The sequence below is a fragment of the Calypte anna genome, chromosome 5A (assembly GCF_003957555.1).
Source record: "Calypte anna isolate BGI_N300 chromosome 5A, bCalAnn1_v1.p, whole genome shotgun sequence".
Lineage (NCBI taxonomy): Eukaryota > Metazoa > Chordata > Aves > Apodiformes > Trochilidae > Calypte > Calypte anna.
Genome location: NC_044251.1, coordinates 28,178,190 through 28,196,904, shown reverse-complemented (window position 1 = coordinate 28,196,904; position 18,715 = coordinate 28,178,190). Strand labels below are relative to the sequence as shown.

At 36.4% G+C, this 18,715-nt stretch overlaps 1 protein-coding gene across 1 annotated transcript in view; it reads right to left on the bottom strand.

Annotated features, from left to right (window-relative positions):
• PPP4R4 (protein phosphatase 4 regulatory subunit 4) overlaps positions 1–18,715 on the bottom strand; it is a 57,527-nt gene that overhangs the window by 37,248 nt on the left and 1,564 nt on the right. The window lies entirely within an intron of this gene.

The following is an 18,715-nucleotide window of genomic DNA, read 5'->3' as shown; positions in this document are numbered from 1 at the left end:
ATCACCATTTCAAGTTTTCTTAGTGAAACAAATGAGTAGAGGAAGGGAAGCAGGTTCATAAATCAGTCACAGGGCAGTGGATTGGCACAACCACCTCCCAGTTTCAGTCTGCCTCTGAACTATATTAAGGAATTCAGAGCTAAGATGCAAAGCCTTCATGAAGCTTTTAGAGCTGAAAAGATCTTTACACATTCCATTGATGGTCTACATCATCCTCAACATTCCTGTCTTTCAGAAGGTTAAGTGAAATTATAGGTACAGTCAAGCAGGACAATTTAGATCTCTTTTGTTAAAAGCTTACAAATGTGCTTTTAAAAATGGGGATATGTTTGTATAATAAGAAAGAAGCAAAAGTAAAAGCTTTGGTTAAAATTAACAGAGACTAAAATACCCCCCCCAAAAAAGATTGTAATATTCTACTGTAAAGATTTTTTTTTTCCTTGCACTCTTAAAATTTCCCAGTGAAAATATTCAAACAACAAGGTACCCTCAACAGTAACTTAATCATATCCAGTAAACTGCAATTTCAAGTCTATTTTTGAAAGAAAGTATTCTTTGCTATCTTAGCAAAGATAATTTTCAATTTTAGAAGGCACTATTTCTGGATGATTAAATACAGGTAGGCAGGAATTCAGGAATTTAAATCCAAGGTAGGCAGTCACACATGCTCCAGTTCACTTCTGTGCTAGGTTTTCATTTTGCTGAGGTGTATAAATACCTAAGTCACCAGCTACCAATTATGAATCTATATAAGGGTCCTAATGTGGGAAAACCTCAGCCCCCAAAAACCTTTCCCTTCCTTCTTCTGCCTTACTTCTTTCTGAGTAAGGCAGATCAGCCTCACTTTTTGTACAGAATAACACAAATGCCCTCAAACTGAAATCATGTCTAAAGCATACACGATGGAATTAACCTAATGTTAGAGTGCAAGTGTCTGCCTCCAAGATCACTTCCCTTAAAAATTAATGGAGTGAAACAGAACTTAATACAGAGAAATTTATCTCAGCCTAAAAAGATGGGATGCAGAGTGCCACTGCAGTGCCTGTTTCCCTTTCCCACCTCTAAAAGCAGACACAGGATGGTTCTCCTGCATGCACCTCTACTGGAATCAAATGATGGCTCCTGCCCACAGAAACTCATTGCAAGCCATAGTCCTACAAGTATTCACGTTTATGATTAACTTTACCATTGCAAATAGGCCCAGTGACTTCTCACTTAGTAACACACTAGCATCTTTAGAAATGCTTGTCTGATTGTAGCACCTAACTAATACAACTGATTTGGGACAAAATTAAAAGTTCCTACTTCCCCGAGTTCCAGAGCAATCAAGAAGGATCCATCACAAACTCAGTCATGCCAAATAACTGTTCTAAATCAGTGCCACACACCATGAATATCAGGAACCAGTGTTTTAGTCTTTTTTTAATGGACCATATACATACTAAACATTACAAAGTTTACAAACAAATAGAGAAGTTACCACAAATTCTAAGGGAGAGTGTAACAAGTGAGAAGAAAGCAATAAGCACTGTACTAAAGTTATCACACATTGCTGCCACCAGGGCTGCATCATCCTGACCAACTGAGCAAAAATTGGGAATCTTTCCTACAGCAGAGACTTCATCTTCATTGCACCTAGATACATGCAATAATAGAGAGAAAAAATATCACAGCTGGGCATAGAGGTCAACACAGAGGGGGAAAAAAAAAAAAAAAAAAAAAAGAAAATAGATTGAAATTTGCAGTATTGGATTAGAAAGCCAAAAATATTTATAAGCAAAATTTAACTAGCTGAAAACGGGACAAACTTAAGATACACCATTTTAAGGTCAAGAAGAAAATGTTTGACAGAGCATAAAAGCAGTCACCATTTCCCATATTGTTTTAATATATGGGTTATCTTTTTTCTGTTGGTATCTCCCTTACTTTAGGAATACAAGAGATTACTAACCCAATACTGCATTTATTTATTTATTTTTTTAATATTGCAAATTTTTAAATTCTGGGCATTCCAACTGAAAAAATTCATGACTATTTTTGTAGTTTTTTAGTCATCTGCTAAGACTAGTACTCATGTAAAATTAAACTAACATGATTTTCTTAGAAAGTATTAGGAAGCAATTAGCTGGCTACTTACCAGATACACCACTCTAATTTTAAATGTTGTCTGTAAACACAAGAACGTTGACAGGTTTTGACAGGGCAAAGCTACATCAAAGCCCTTTATAAAAGACTGGATGAAAGTAGATTTTTTCAGCCTGATTTAAACATTGGCATCCCCACACTCTTATTTGGTAAACATATATGAGCTCTCTCAACAAATGCATGTCTCCAAGTAACACTCAGACTCAATGAAAGTAGTATTCTGTCAACTACTGAAAATGGACTAAATTAATGATTAATATCTGATCTATTTACAGCATGCAATATGTTTGAATTATTGAAATCCATTTCATTATCTGATTTAAAGCCATTAATATTAAAGCCTTCCATGTTTATGGCAGATTTCTCTGAGTATCACATACTAATTCCAACACAGCTTTAAAACAGAACTGAGAAAACCAGTTTCCAGGGGAGACAAGGGTCAGGGGGTGGATGAGGCCCACAGCCTCTCAATACAGCTTGCAAAGAAAAGATGTGTACCTTTGTATTACCTAGGAATAATAAAAAAGTCAAGGTAATTTCATAAACTAGCAAATTGAGAAATTTATTAATGTTGTATCGAGATGGAAGAAATCCTAACTGCTAAAAAACATAACCAAAATGGAACATTTATCCATCAGAAATTTAAAGAAAAGGGGAGTATTTCCCTTTAAACCAGAAATGCTTAGTATCTGGCTTGCTGCCAATTAAGAATGTGAAGCAGGAGGCATTTCAACACCTACACAGCCTGTAATTTTCCAACTGCAAATTTTTCTTCCATTTCTACCAAAAAAGCTGCACCATAGATTTTCTTTAAATTTCAAAAGACTCTAAGATTACAGTGAATTACTGCTAAATGCTCAGATTTAGATATATTTGAACAAATAAATACACTAAAATAAGTGATAAATCTTTTCTTCAGTGTCACAGTAAGCTCCATGTGGGTGCCATCCCTTTATTAACAGTACTAACTATAGCAGAGCTCAACAGAGCCCTATACTTAGAAGCAATTTAGCTCAACATCTTTTGTGCTAGGGATATCCACCCTGATAATATCATTTAAAGTTAAAACTTCAGGACTCATCTTCTGAGTGCATCCAACAGGAAATCCCAGTGACTTTATAATGTTGGGGGCAAAACCCTTCGTGCCTGAACACTCCTGTCCTAATACTCACTGCCCCTGCCACACCAGCAGCTCACTGCCAGATGGCTTTCCAGACCTGGTCTAGCTACCAGACTCATTGAAGGGTTGGTATTTTCAAGTGCAAGTGTAGCACTAAGCCTCTCCTTTTAGCCCCCGTGTTTGTTTTCATCTGTTTTTCCTACCCACATAAAATGAAGTCTACATTACATATGTGACTGCCTTGAGACTGGAGCAAACCCCCCTAAAAACCATTTACAAAGAAATGGAGGCCAAAATAATGACTGGGAGCAGTCAGCCTGGATATGTGAAGGGGAAATCATGCCTGACCAAGCAACTTGACAGCCTTCTACAATGAGATGACTGGCTTGGATAGAGGAAGTCATTTATCTTATTTTAGCAAGGCTTTTGCCATCATTTCCCATAATATCATCAGAGATAAACCAGAAAGCATAAGCTAGATAAAAATACAGTGGTGCAGACTGAAAACTGGATGAACTATCAAAGGGTTTTGATCAATGGCAATGCAACCAGCCACCAGTGGTTTGCCTCAGGGGTTTACATGGGAGCCAACACAGTTTAATGTCTTCATTAATGGCCTGGATGATGGGAGAGAGTACACCCTCAGTTGTTATGCAGATGACACAAAACTGGGAGAAGAGGTGGACAGACTGGATGGTTGTGTTGCCACAATAAGCTGGAAGAACAAACCAACAAGGATCTTAGGAAGTTGACCAGCAAGAAATCTCAAGTCTTGCAGCTGTGGAGGAAAAGACTTGTACATCTGTCTGGCTGAGGGCCTGGAAAATAAAAAAACTGGAAAATAGGTTACAGGAAAGGACCTTGAAGTTCCAATGGACATAAAACTGAGCAGGAACCAGCAATGTGTCCTTGTGGCAAAGGTGGCTGGCAGCACCCTGGGCTTCATTAGGAAGAGCATCAACAGCAGTCTGAGGGAGGAGATTATTACTCTCTATTCAGCACAAGAAACGCATTGACAAGATGTGATTGAGTCCATCAAAGGGCCACTATAATTATTAAGGGGCTACAGCAACTAATATTTGAGCTGAAGCTTAGAAAACACGAACCTTTACTTGCAACAAGGTAAGATTTGAGGTCCTTATTTAATACATTTAAAATTTTATTTGAGGCAGTAAAGATGGAGGCAGATTCTTCCCAGTGGTGCCCAGTGACAGGACAAAAGGAAATGGGTACAAATCAAACACACAGGAAATTCCACTTAGAGAAATGTTCTGCAATTTCAGAGTGCTCAGACACTGGGTTTAATTGCCCAGACAGGTGGTAGAGGCTCCATCCTTAGGATTCAGAATTCTGAGTTGAGGACAAGACCCTGAACATATTGTTCTAACTGACTCTGCTATGAGCAGGAAGGTAAACTGGATGGATCTCCAAACATCCCTTCCTACAACTATACTATGATTCTCATATTCAGGCAAGGTGTGCCAGGTTTGCAAACTTTCAGTATGTTCAGGGCAGACAAAAGATTTCCTTGTATTTTAAAAAATTGACTACTTAAAGTAGGTGCTTAAAAATCCAATTTGAGTTTAATTTTAAAAGCATTTTTAAAAACATATTCTTCATAATAAGAATAAAAAAGCTTAATAAGTCTCTGGGTACTCAACAAGGAAAATCTGTATCTGGACAGGGAATGAAGAACTACAGCTCCTTCTAGAGCATGAAGAAACATTAGTCAGTGAATGTTCCCCAAGAGAATACTATCACAAAAGAGTCTGAAAAGATAGATTTAAATCTCTCTCTCTCCTTCACTTGCACTAGCCTGGAGAACATGATGACAGGAGTAGAATGCAGCATTGTAAAGAAGAGTGAGGCACAATGTTTACCCAAGCTCTTACCAAGGCACTGTGTTTATGAACTGATTTTTCTTTGACGCTGTAGCTCATTAATCAGTTCAGCAAAAATTATCTGCTAAACAGTCCTTGTTGAATCAACCACTTAAGTCTGTGCTTTGCGTAACTGAGTTTTACAGTCCTAGAAGTTGTGGTGGATGGCTGCAGGGTTTACAGTGTTACCTTGACACACAAAAAAAGACATTATTTTCAGAATGAGATCCAAAAGGTTCTGTGTTGGTCTAAATCTATGTTTGTTGAAAAGAGAAATAAAAATTTACCACCTTCAATGAGTGAGGGATTAAATAACATAATTTAAAAAATTAATAAAGTATTCAATATCTAATTAGGTACTAGGAAAAAAAAAATCACAAGGAACCTTGTCAAACATTGAAACAGGATTCTTGGAGGTTGGGGGATCCTTGGAGACACTCAAAACTCATCTGGACAATGTTCAGCCTCATCTTCCACCAAATCACATTAGACTTGGCAGCTGGCCCTGTGTTGAGAGGCTGTGATTTGTAAATCCTAAACTTAACATTCTATTTGTATAAAAACTGTGTATCTGACAGGATTTAGCCTATACAGACTGTGCCAACAGCAATTCTTCCAGAATTTCTGTTCTGCTGTACAATATACTGGCTGGCAAGATAGAAATCCGGATAAATATTTCTGTCAATAACATAAAGTACTTGGCCCATAAGATTTCCTTAGAGAATCTTCTTTATTTTCATTTTGATTTTTACATAGCAATCTTTCCTATGCAGACTTAAAAATTAGTAAGAGTAGTATGTGGAAAGCAGTTTAATAAGTAAAAACATACTTTCACAAGTTATATTTTTTACTTTTCTTTTTGAACGCATAATTTCAGGGGTTTGGTAACAAAAGGGGAAAAATTCTAGAAAGCAGAAAAATATCTTGAAATCATAAATATTGACCAGTGATTTTAAAATAAATTTTAATTTTATTTCAAGGTGAATACTTCCTTGAAAAAATACATGCTGGTGTTTTCTGTAAAGGTACAATACTTCTTAGCACCTATGTCAACCCCAGATTTAGATGCACAGTAGTTTTGTATTCATATTTATAGCAACCTTGTTTACCAGGATCAGTTTGGTCAGCTGAAGTTTCTTACTTCTGTTTGCTTGCTGAACAACCGTTAAAGAGAGAAAGGATTTCTAATTCATATGAATACTTCTTCCTGTTCCTGAGCCAAAACAAATGTACTATAATAACACAATAACTTAATTCTTCCTAATATCATCACTTTCTGCAAGCCTAGACAACAAATACTATGAAGAAACTTTAAGCTTTTCTCCCTTGAATTTAAAAAAAAAGTTTCAAGAATATAAATTTGTCTCAAACAGACATGGTTTTCTTCTCAAATATTAACCTAGTTTCAACATTACTATCTCCTAGAAGAAAAGTCTTTCCTTTTCCTTAGATGACTCATAACACATAGTGCATCTGGCATGGTCTCTGCCTCAAATTCCTCTTGCTGTTTTTCATTATGAGTCTGGATTTGGAAAGTAAAACCAGTCTTCTCACTCCAAGATCAAGATAATGCAACTTCCAATTGCTAAGTGATATAAAATGAGCTGTTTTCTCTGCCCAGTTCTCATTCACTGAAAGTGGAAATAATAAATTCTGAGGCAACAAGATAGATCATTTTACAGCATGCATTATATGATATAATAAGTCTTCTGAAAAAAAAAACCAAACAAGGCCTTTAAGTTTTCTACACAGAAAGCAAGGGGGAAAAAAAAGGAATACCCCCAAATGCCAACCAAATTCTACAAATGTTAATTACTTCTGCTGATATACACTTATCTTACAGTCTAATTTAGACACAGGATCTCTTTTCATTCTTCAGTCTTATTTCTTGTAACAGTGTATTTCAGAATTTGCTATTTGTTGCATGGAAGAGACAAACAGTTCAAATGACCCAACAAGTACTAAAATCTAGGTCCAGTCTTCAACTTGTGAGTCTTGCGTGTGCTGGGCATTATAAACAACAGATCCAAAAGCTCCCACTTCTTTACTTATGTGTGTGTCATTCTGTAATGCATTCTCATAATTTCTGATAATTTTTTTTTTTTTTTTTTTTTTTTTTTTTCTTCTACAGCAACTCTAACAGCTGTGGAAGTTGATGAGAGTCTTCTCAGAAACATTTAAAGGTTCTTGATCCAGAAAGCTGTATCTGTACATTTCAACCTCTCCTTTAGCTCATGGGCTTGTGGGTCTGAAAAAATTGTCTATTTCTATTTTACTGCTCTAACAGAGGATCTCATGCCCACTCAACCCTTGCTGTGAGCCTCTTCAGTCATTTAAAACTGAGCTATGCTACACAAATTACATCAGGAATGCTTCTGTATACCATTAGGAGAAGGATATCAAAAGTTAGGAATGCAACTGTTATTGGTTTGTCTATATTTGCACTGCTCTTTAAAATGCCTTTTCTATATAAGCAACCGTTCGGTTTATATTGAAAATCTCAGTAAAAAAATGAAATAATCATAAACTTTTATGACTTTTGAGTCATCTTTCAAAAAAATTCAAACTTTTTAGTATAAGCATGTAAGATACAGAACCAAATTATCTACATTGCTGCATCAACCAAAATAGACTAGTGCCACATAAAACATATTTTGGATATGAGTTGACCATCCACTTTCAAAATCAAAGACTGCATCAAAAGAAAATGCAAATGTAAAAGACCAGTTGACGTTGTAAAGAACACTGTGTACAGAATGAATGAAAGTGTAATGTAATAACACAGTGAATAAATGAAAAGCCACAAAGAAAAGAAAAATAAAAATATAAAGAGATTGAACGCAAGGGTTTGAAGTTATTGCTCACAGCATTTTCCTCCATATAAAAGATATATTTATATGTTCTATGTAGATATATCTATATAACTAGATACTGTAATCAGTTATATATAAACTAAGCTTTATATCAATTTGAAAAATACAGGAGTAGAAATGTGAGTACTGAAAAATATATCTGAAATTTCAGAAACTGTTTTGAAGCTTTAGCTGTAGAAGCAGTTCCTTTTCCCAACTAAGGAAATCTGGCTGTGAGATCAGAATAACTTCAGTTAACAGTTAAATTTCTACCAAATTGTTTCTGTTGTATTCAAAGGGTCTGGTGACTAAACAGAAAAAAACCCAACTTGAAAACAACCACAAAGCTGTGAACTTAGTCCTTATATAAGGCAGCTTTTAGACAGCCCAAAAGTAGAAATTTAGCCTTTTTGTTTGCCTTCTGTTCATTATTCAAATATTTTCTAGCAGCATCAGACATTTACTTCAAACTGATGCATCTACATACATCAGTAACACGATGCTGAGCAGCTAATTCCAGTGTTGCTTTCTCATCCATCAGAAGTAAGATAGATCAAAGGCAGGTTTCTGAGGTAAACATGCAAATAACTAAAAATTACTTCATTGCCAAGCTGTTGCTGACTCACGTTCTGTCAAATAGAAAAGTGCTTTACTTGATTCATGTTCATTTGGGGAAGTAGGATGAAATTCAGCTATTTAATTAAAATGAAGGAAGAGTTAAGAGTCATACCTTAGAAATAAGTGAGATTTGTTCCACTGACAGCATATATATTGCAGTGGACAGATTATCAAACCAGAAAATACAGTTAACATACTAAATAAATGGAAAGTGATGACACAAGTCTTGCAAATTTCCAGCTTTCTGGCACAATGATTTCAAACAGTGAATGAGAATTAACATTAATATTATATATACAAATCATTCATCTGCATTTACATTCCTGTTAAAACCATTAAAAGCACAGCATCAGATACATCCTGCCTGCCCAGCTAGGCTTAGATAATTATAAACCAAACTCCTCACCTCCAAAATCACTACAGCAAAATAGTCTTTTGTTAGATCATTTTTAACTCACATGCTCATATTTCAACTTATTTGTAATGGTATAATTACCCCCAAAAGAGTCTGACATTCTCAAATGGAAAGAATAAATAAAGCATTTACCAGTAATTCCACCCACATTTACTAAAATTAGTTCAAAATCATCTCTGGAAAAAAAAAGAGTATCTCTTTCCTTTGAATACATGTAAATAAATTCAACTGCATAAACTCTTCACAGCATACCAGTGGTAACCACTGGAAGACTTGGCTTATCTATTTACTATATCAGTTTCAACATCCTACTACATAAGGAAAAGTAATACAGAAAAATAACAATGAGAGTAAAAAGCAAGAATCAACACTTCAGTTTGTTTGTTATTAAAAATTAACAGAACTAACTATCATGAGAAGGTGAGGGACACAGAATTTTTATTTGAAACTCATCATGGCATATTAACATGTTGTATAATTTTCATTAATAATACTTTTATTAGGTATCTGATATGACACACATGCAAATTGGTACTATGGGTAGAATTTACATTAAAAACAGCACACAGGGCTTAGCATATCAATTAATCCAGTGCATCCAGAACTCCAAAGTTCCATACAAGTATCACAGGGATCACACAGCCTTTACAGGTGTCACAAAACCATCTCTGCTGGTACTCTGTTTAGTCTCCTGAAAACCAGCTTAAGGCAAACCCTCAGTCATAGGGATGGCAGCAAAGACAAGGAAAGTAAGATATATGCACTTGCAAGGGAAGGAATCACATCTAGAAAAAATATAAAATCAGTCTTCTCAATGTTGGACTCAAAAACTGGATCAACAGAATAAAAAAAAAATACCTAGTAGTTGCATCCTTCACCAAAAAGCATGTAAAGTGAGTCACAAAAACCTCAAATGAAGAAGTACTAAAATCTACTTAGAATCTTCTTCAGCCTATGGGTGTAGTAGGTGTGGAGATTTATACATAATAGATCCAAAAGCTGCCACATTCCTATTGTTCCTTTAAAAAAAAAAAAAAAAAAAATCACCTTGTTTATTTAATCTGTAAAACGAGGCACTGGAAAAATAAGTACTTAAACCTTTGGAATTGGCAACAAGTAAGACACATAGACCTGGATATTAATTATATTGATCTGTCTACTCTTTAACACACAGTTTTCAAATAGGTGGGACAGTTTACGTGATTGAAGTTCAAGCATATTTACCTGCCCATAAAAGTTGGCTTTTCCACCTAATTATTTCTTACAAACTCATGGTGTAAATATCTTGTTCATACGTATTAAAACGGGCACACAACATTCAAAGCTGTTCCCAGTAGCACTTAAAATGCACCTACAGTTGGCCTTACATGATGAAAAAATAAGAGGAATTAGACATATCCTTTGGGTTAAGATCTGTCTCAAAGAAGCAGATTAATTTTAGGTAGTCATCGTGCTTTTCTCCATTGATTTAGTGGTTAGCACTTGAAGCAGTTGTAAAAAGCAAAAATAAAAGTAAAACACGCCCTGAAGTCTATTCCCTATATAACTTCTAGCTCTCAAGACGGCAGAAAAATAGGTATCCTAGCTTTTACATAAAATTACATAATGGAGATTAACTGTTTATAACAGAAGAATTTTGGTGCAAGCAGCAACGAGGCAGTGACTCATGTTTTGCTGTTTAATATGGACATAAATCCTCCTCCTCAAAAAGCTCGGTTACAATTTCAGCAGTTTTGAAAAAGGCATCTTTTCTGTTTCTCCCTTTAACGGCAGCATCTTTATCTCCAGACCTGCACAGAAATCTAATATTTCCATGTATATACATATACTAAAGCAGATGCCCCTCAGATTCCTCATTTATGTTTGTTCTGTCACAGACAATACAATCCATTCATATTTACAACAAAAACATAGTTAGCATTTTAAAGCACTTGCTTACTGTTCCTAGTCCAGCTATTTCAACACAGAGAATTGTGTGCAACAGAATTTACCAAGAAATTTCACTAGGAAAAAAAAAAAAAAATATATATATATATATTACTTTGGACAGTCAGACCACAAACTGGTCATCTGCACTTCTGTAGCGCAGGCAAGCAGTATATCATCCCATTTTGCAGACACAACCCCTTGCAAGGAAAATGTAATGGTATTGCTGAATGCAACAGCATTTCTCCTACTGTGCAGCTCTGTTTATATCAGTTGAGTTATCAGTGCTTCAGCCCAGCTTGAATCCAACTTTCCTGCTTTTCTCCAACTGGTAAAGAGAAATGTGTTGGAGTTGACCATGCTGCTCTGAACAATTCTATTTCATCTTAGCATAAACTGATGGCTCCAAGTGCTTGAAGTTGTTCTTTTGCTGTCCAACAATTGCCATTGAGGGAGAAAGCTAACTGATAGCTATCCAGATTAATTAGCTTTTAATTTAATTTAATTTTACCTCAAGAAATGTGGACTCAAAGCTTTTACTATGGGTATTAATTGATAACTTGTATGTAAAGCTATTCTCATAAGCAGAAAAACAGGGACTCAGACTTTCTGTTTATGCCCTTCCTCATGCTCCTGGACTGACACAAGAAAATATTTTGGCAGCTTTTGTGGTTTTATTCAAAGTTAGACTGCATTGCCATTTAAAAACAAAAAAACAAACAAACAACCATATAATTCTGATTTAAGATATACACTGAGGAAAGAAAAAGAAATTTCTGGGTTTTTTTCACAATGAAGTGGAAGATTGAACTTTTTAAAACTATGAGAAAATTGCCATAGGAAAAAATGCATTGTTCTATTTGCAAACGCCAGATCTATTTGCAAATTTTCTCATTAGGAGGAATATAAGACTATGCTCTTTGAGGTGTCAGTCACTCTTCACCATTATACACTATTTTGACTCAGTGGTGCTGGTCCTTTTTATTTATGTAAACTTACAGAAAAAAAAATGTCTGAAGTCTGATAAATGCCTTCCTAGCTACTCTACATACCACAGAATTATAGAACACCAGGTGGGAAGGGACCTCAGGATCATCTGGTCCAACCTTCCTTGGCTAAAGCAGGGTGAACACTAGAAGGCCCAGCACCCTGTCCAGCTGGATCTTGAAAGCATCCACTGTTGGGGGAAATAAAGCAAGCCCCCTTCTGACCAAGACCCCTTCTTACCATACTCAGCTTGGATTCATAGATACTTTAACTGATGCAATTCCATTCACGTCATTTCACACAGCCTGAAGGTGAATTTTTTTGCTAAACATCAAATTCAAAAACAGTTGAATAACAGGAAAGTAGGAATAACAGAGAAATACTGGAACTAAAATCACACTGTAGCATGTTTCTGTAATGAAAGAGTGTGTAATTTTGGAATTCTGCAACGACTGAGAAGTATTCATCCATAGATTGTTAGGAAAGGGGCAGGTGCCTAAAATTCATTAGTATGTAAGGGGTGGATGGGAAAGCCATTTCCAACAGTAGTTAGGAAGCTCAAGAAAGAATAGCAGTTCCACTTGGTCCTGATAGGGCTGACAAGGAATGACTCAGCTAATTGGCACAAGAGAGTTGTACACACTCTCAGAACCCACAGCCATGCAATATATAAAAAAGAAACCTGTTCCTGAAACAACCGCTACCAGGATACGGAGGAATATATCCAGAGCCTGATATTTTTATTCCTTAACATTAACCCTCTTGAGGTAATGTTTTGAAAAATGAAACATGCAGAAACACTTATTTGAATGAAAATGAGGCTAAAAGGTAAAATTTAAATAAGAATACCTGCATCATCAAGAGTTTGCTCAAATAATAAAATGGATATGAAGAAATTTCCAAGCAGTTGTCTCTTTTCTCATTCTGTTTGATTATGTCTCAAAAGCAAAAAGATATTTTTCTTCCATATACAGTGGTGTTAATCTGATAGACTATAGGGAATTAGCATTCAACAGGAAAGACTCCATTTTGTTAAAAAATATCTCCATGAGACGAGCAAGGTTACTCATGGCAAGGGGAGCAAATTCAAGAACTGCAGTCAATAGGATAGCCACAAAAAATAGTTTTAATAGACTGAGGCATCCAAGTTACTGAACCACTATTTTCAAAACCTGCAAAGGATACTTTTCAGACTGGAAAAGTAAACAACCTGATCTAGGAAGGTAATATACATGGGAGGGTGGTGGTGGATGAGGTCAAGAAGGCTGAGACACACAAGGTGGGGAGGAGGCAGAGAGAGAAAGCAGGAATCAGTATGTGAGAATGTAACAGGTTAATTCTCAAAGTGTGAGCTTTGAGAACAGCTCATGCAGTGTGCCCATCACTATCATGTTCATATGAAAAGATTTTTGCTACATTTGCATCACTAGCCTATCTCTGAAAGTTTTTCCCTGAGGACATAACTCCGCCTTTAGTTAGCGATGCCACTTGCAGCATCAGTTTTGGAATCTGAGGCAACTTTCTTTTTCAGGCACAGAGTCCTATAAATGTCTATAATTAAAACAGTTTAATTGTAATACAGGATTTGTCTGACTATTTTAGTAGAAATATTCACTATAGGAATCACTTTCAATTTCCTTTTCAGTGTGACTTCAAGACCTGAAGAGAACTTTTCTTACACAAACTGCTTTGCCTAAAAGGTTAAATAAGACACCCCTAACAAAGTAGGAGAATTCTCAATGAATAATGGAGACCTCTTTGAGTTGCTTAGTCTCAAGAACGGTCTGCATTCACATTATGTTTTCCCTGTGTAAAAAATTCTCTTTAAGTGATAAAATGATCCTGCTTGCTTTCCTGTGACATTGGGCTTTGGAGTCTAAGGCTTGACAAAGATCGAGTGTAACTTGACCTCACTGTTGGCATTTAAACTACCAGCTGGTGTAACAAGGACAAAAATGTTAATATTACCAAAGTTAACTCTAAAAATAGCTAAATAAAACATTTCTACAGGTATACACCAGAGAACAGGATTAATTTTAAATCTCAGTGAAGCTATTTCTTTTCCCACTCCAAATTATTCCTGGCATAGCTCATCTGCTGAGGCACAGACAAGCCCAAGCCTGTAGTCCTAGTTCCTGAAGTCCTAGTTCCTGAAGCCCTAGTTCCTAAAGTCCTTAACTTATAATCAGAATTTCACCTCAGTAAAACAACTTACCTTCAAACAAAATGCAGCAATATGAACCAACACATTATAAAGTGTTATGTCCCTTGCTTTGTAAAAGATTCAGAGGATTATCTAAAACAGCTATGAAAACAAAACTACATGGTGTGGAATCACTAGGAATCATTATTCTGGAGAGTCTGAGATTATTCAGATTTTTGGGACAGGTAACAGTGTGTGCTACTGTACCGATACTCACACACAGAACTACCTACTACTGCTTTTGCTTAGTTTAACCACCACTTACTGCTCCTCCTTCTTTCTGCCAGCACCAAATGAAATATAGTCAGAGTGAAGAACCATGGAAACATCACACTTGGAAGCATGTGAAGGGCTCCATATGCCTACAAAGAAGTGCAACAAATCTGCCAGATACTTGTTTCAGTCATTAGCACATAACAATCATAGTACAGGGCACCATCATGTGAAAATGGTCTCAGACTAGCCATAAACAGGCAGTTTGAAGAGTCTGTAAATTTGGTATGTTCTGATACAAAAAATTACCTTTTCTCATTTACACCCTTGTGCAGTTTCCATTGGATGCATCTCCAGGTCCTGACATAAACTATTATCTCTCACCAAACTGGGCAAACGATACAAACATAAATTAATAATATTGAGCAAGCATGAGGATAAATGTTCCCTGCAACTAGAAAATGTTTACTTTAAACACTTGGAGCTTTCTAAGGAAGGTGATATAAAGAATTACTATACTTACACATTAATTATGTGCCATCTCAAAATGAACTGTGCAGCTGCTGAAGTTATTTAATAAATGCCAGTGCTCATCTAAACAAAAACAAAACAAACCCAGTCTCCTGCTGAGTGATATTCAGTTCTTGTATGGGATTTATGTAGAAAGAAAGACACATTGTAAATATTTATCTGGGTATTCCGAAGCAGATCAGAGCATGGTAAGGTTTTCCCAGTGTGATAGAGCAGTTTTTAGAAGTTAAAACCCACAGTTCCTGTGTTTGCTATTAAAAAAGGCATCTACACAGCTACCTAGTTTCTCCTTATTATGTCATTCACTAAGAAGCTCTGGAACATAGATATAATAGACAGCTCCAGAGGAGCATTTGACAATGCATAAGGAACAGCTACCTCTGTACTAAATCTCAAAGCCATTTCACCCACTCCTGAGCACTGTTCCCACGCTACTACCCAGTTCCTTTGTGCTGCTCCAGGTCTTAAGGTCCCCAAGGTTCTGGATCACACAGCTGATCTGTTTTAAAACTAACCATTACTTTCATGGTTTGACTCACATAAAGTCTCCAACATGCTGTGCAGGCACAAGGGCATACATAATATGTAGCCCAAATGCTAGAAGGGGGAGATGACTGGCACTGCCATATTCCTGCATCAACTGTGGCCCAAGAAAGAAACAGAAATTAAACTTTTTCTCTTTCCTCCATGTATATTTACAGGTGCAGCCTGAGCTGGAGTTTCAACTCAACACGTATGATCAACAGAACTATTTGCACAAATTTAGATTTTAATTCAACTACATAACAGCATCATTTCAGAAGACTACAGATACACCTTTGACTTTAAGGTGAAAGAATCAATTTCATATACATTACTTTATTTGCATAGTAGAGTTAAAGTCAAGCAACTAATTTATTCCACCAACTAAGTGAATTAGAAATTAAAGCTTAAAAAAAAAATATATTCGTAATTTTCAAAATATAAGGCAGGAAAAAACAAAGACTGGCGAGATACTTTTATGTTAATATTTATAGTTTGCCTGTTTATTTGGGAGAATGATTTTTCCAATGTGCTTAGCATGATAGTTGTATCTTTCTATATACTATGTATGCATCAGGACCATAAATTCAGAAGTTGTATAATCAGAACAGTGGCATGATTGACATAATATTTATATTAGAAAATGAGTTCATAAAGTTACATTTAAATGAAAACTTTCATTTAAATTCAAAGATAAGTTGCCTATATTTACAGAGAAAAGAAACTAGCATGATGAAGACTAAAATCTAGAAGTAAAATAAAATAATCTTTCTAATAGCAGTAGTTCTGACACAATTAGCAATATACTGCATTAAAAGATGCTGAGAATTTGAGAATGAACTAGCTAATCCAAGATGGCTAAAATGAAGTTCAACTTTTTTTTTTTTAAAGACATGCTAATTTTATACACATTGAATTCCATCCAATCTAGATAAAGTATCTATTGTGCCTTCAAAAACTGTGTTAAATATTTTGGGGAGGGATTGTGTTGTTTTCTAAACTGATAGGATCACTCCAAAAGCAAAGTACAGTATGTTCCCAAAAGGGTGAATAATTCAATCTTCCACCTTGATAACTCATTATTACCCTGTTATTTTGAGTACAACAGAAATGTCAAGGCCTGGAAGCTTTACCACTAAGCAGGCACAAATGAACAAAAAGTAGCTGAATACAAAATAATGCAGTACACATAACAATGTAAAACCCCGAGGGAAAAGTCCTCAGAATACAAACCATGCCAGTAAGCATCCCTGTATCCAGAACAGATTCACATCAGGAAAAGAATACATATTTTGCTATTGGCTGTATGCCATAAAAGGGTGAGCTACAGTAAGGCAAATAAAGATACGTAATAAGATCTGTCAGACATCAGCAAACATGGAAACTGTGACTACAGGCAGAAGTTCACAGCAGGAAAAAAATGCTGTTCCTGAGCTACTTTTTGCCACTTTCCTGGTAGAGGTCAAGATGCTCTGAAGTGGAATGCAAACAATTCAGCTGCTTCAGTGCAGTCTGGCAGTTTGTCCTAACCTGCTGATGGTTTTATGATGTGCCATCAATTTTGAAATTGGCATGGTTGAGATGCACATAGATATTTTGCTCTCCTTGTTCTGTTGGGCCAGTAACATACTAAATATTGTGAGAATACTGCTCTTCAGTGATACCAGTTAGACCCTCCAGAAACCACCAAGATGAAGATCTAAAACAAATCCAAGATACTCAAATGCCTCTCTAGGTACCTAAATCCATTTGATTTCAATGGGAAGTTCATAAATGTCCCTGACAGCCTCGTCTAAGGAAGCTCAGTTCCTCAACCAGTGCCAAAATTAATTGAGATTACAACAAATGACAGTCCAATTTGCTACCATCTTCTTATTAAATTAGAGCTCTATTAGTGTAACTGGATAATGTTACCTACTTAAAAATGAGTACTCTTAGCAACAATGATCTCAGCAATAATAATTCCTCCTCCAACTGGCTACCAGTCAGAAATGGAGTCCCCCAGGGACTGATACTGGGCCTGTTGCTGTTTAACATCTCCATAAGTGACCTGGATATTAGGATCAAGAGCACTCCAATGAAGTTTGCCGATGACACCAAGATGAGTGGAGAGGCTGACACCCCATAAGGAAGAGCCACCCTCCAGGATGAATTAGATAGACTGCTAGCAGGAGTGGGCTAGCAGGAACTTTATGAAGTTCAATGTGGAAAAGTGTTAAGGTCTTGCACCTGGGAACACATAACCCAGGAGTGCAGTTCAGACTGGGATCCACTAGACCAGAGAGCAGCCTCGTGGAAAGGGACCTGGGGCTCTTGGTACATAACAGGCTCACTATGAGTGAACAGTGTGCTGTAACAGCAAAGAAAGCCAACAGGATGCTGGGTTACATCAACAAGGGCATCACCAGCAGAGAGAAAGAAGTCATCATCCTGCTCTACTTGGCCCTTTTCAGGCCACACATGGAGTATTGTGTCCAGTTTTGGTCCCTGATGTACAAACAAATAGTGCATCTGTGCAAGAAAGTGAGGCATGTAAGACCAGTCTGATATTACTGTCAAACCGGCACAGGCAGGGGTATTGTCCTATAACAGATTAAAAAACACCAGACATGCCAAAAATACATACCTTTGTATATTATATAAAGGATAATACCTATGTAACAGGCAGCTGTTCATCTCTGATTGCATATACTCCATTCAGTACAGGGAAGGCAAGGGAAGGCAAAATACTATTGAACAGCAAAAGCTTCCATTGGATTATTGTATTAACATGCCTGGACAATCACAGCAAGTGATTGCCTCACAAAAAGATTATCAAGCAGAGATGGAGCTACCTTTCAGCAATGAGAAAGAAATGAGGAAAATGCAGGGGCAAACACTAAATCTTCATCACAATGAAATTAATATTATGTCCCCAGAACAGCCACTCAAGTAGAGAGAAAGCAGATGAAGATGTCAGAAGTTCAAGGCCAGGTTGAAAAGCAATTAGTAAGATCAAAGATATGAAGTTGAACCTTTTACCCTCTAACACTGCAACGATCCAGTTAAAACATACTGCTGGAAATATGATCTCTGAGAAAAGAGCAAATAACTTTGCTGCAACACAGGGAAGGAAGAAAGAAACAGTCAACTATACTGAATGGTGTGAGGTAAAGAAAATCTATATTGCATCCTTTCCAATGATACATCCCACATTCAAACTGCTTCCTCTGACTCTCCCTAGAATAAACAGACTGCTTTGATTATAGAAACTATCGGCAAAGCAAGTTTTAAAATCCAGTATTTAGTAAAGCTCAGCAACAA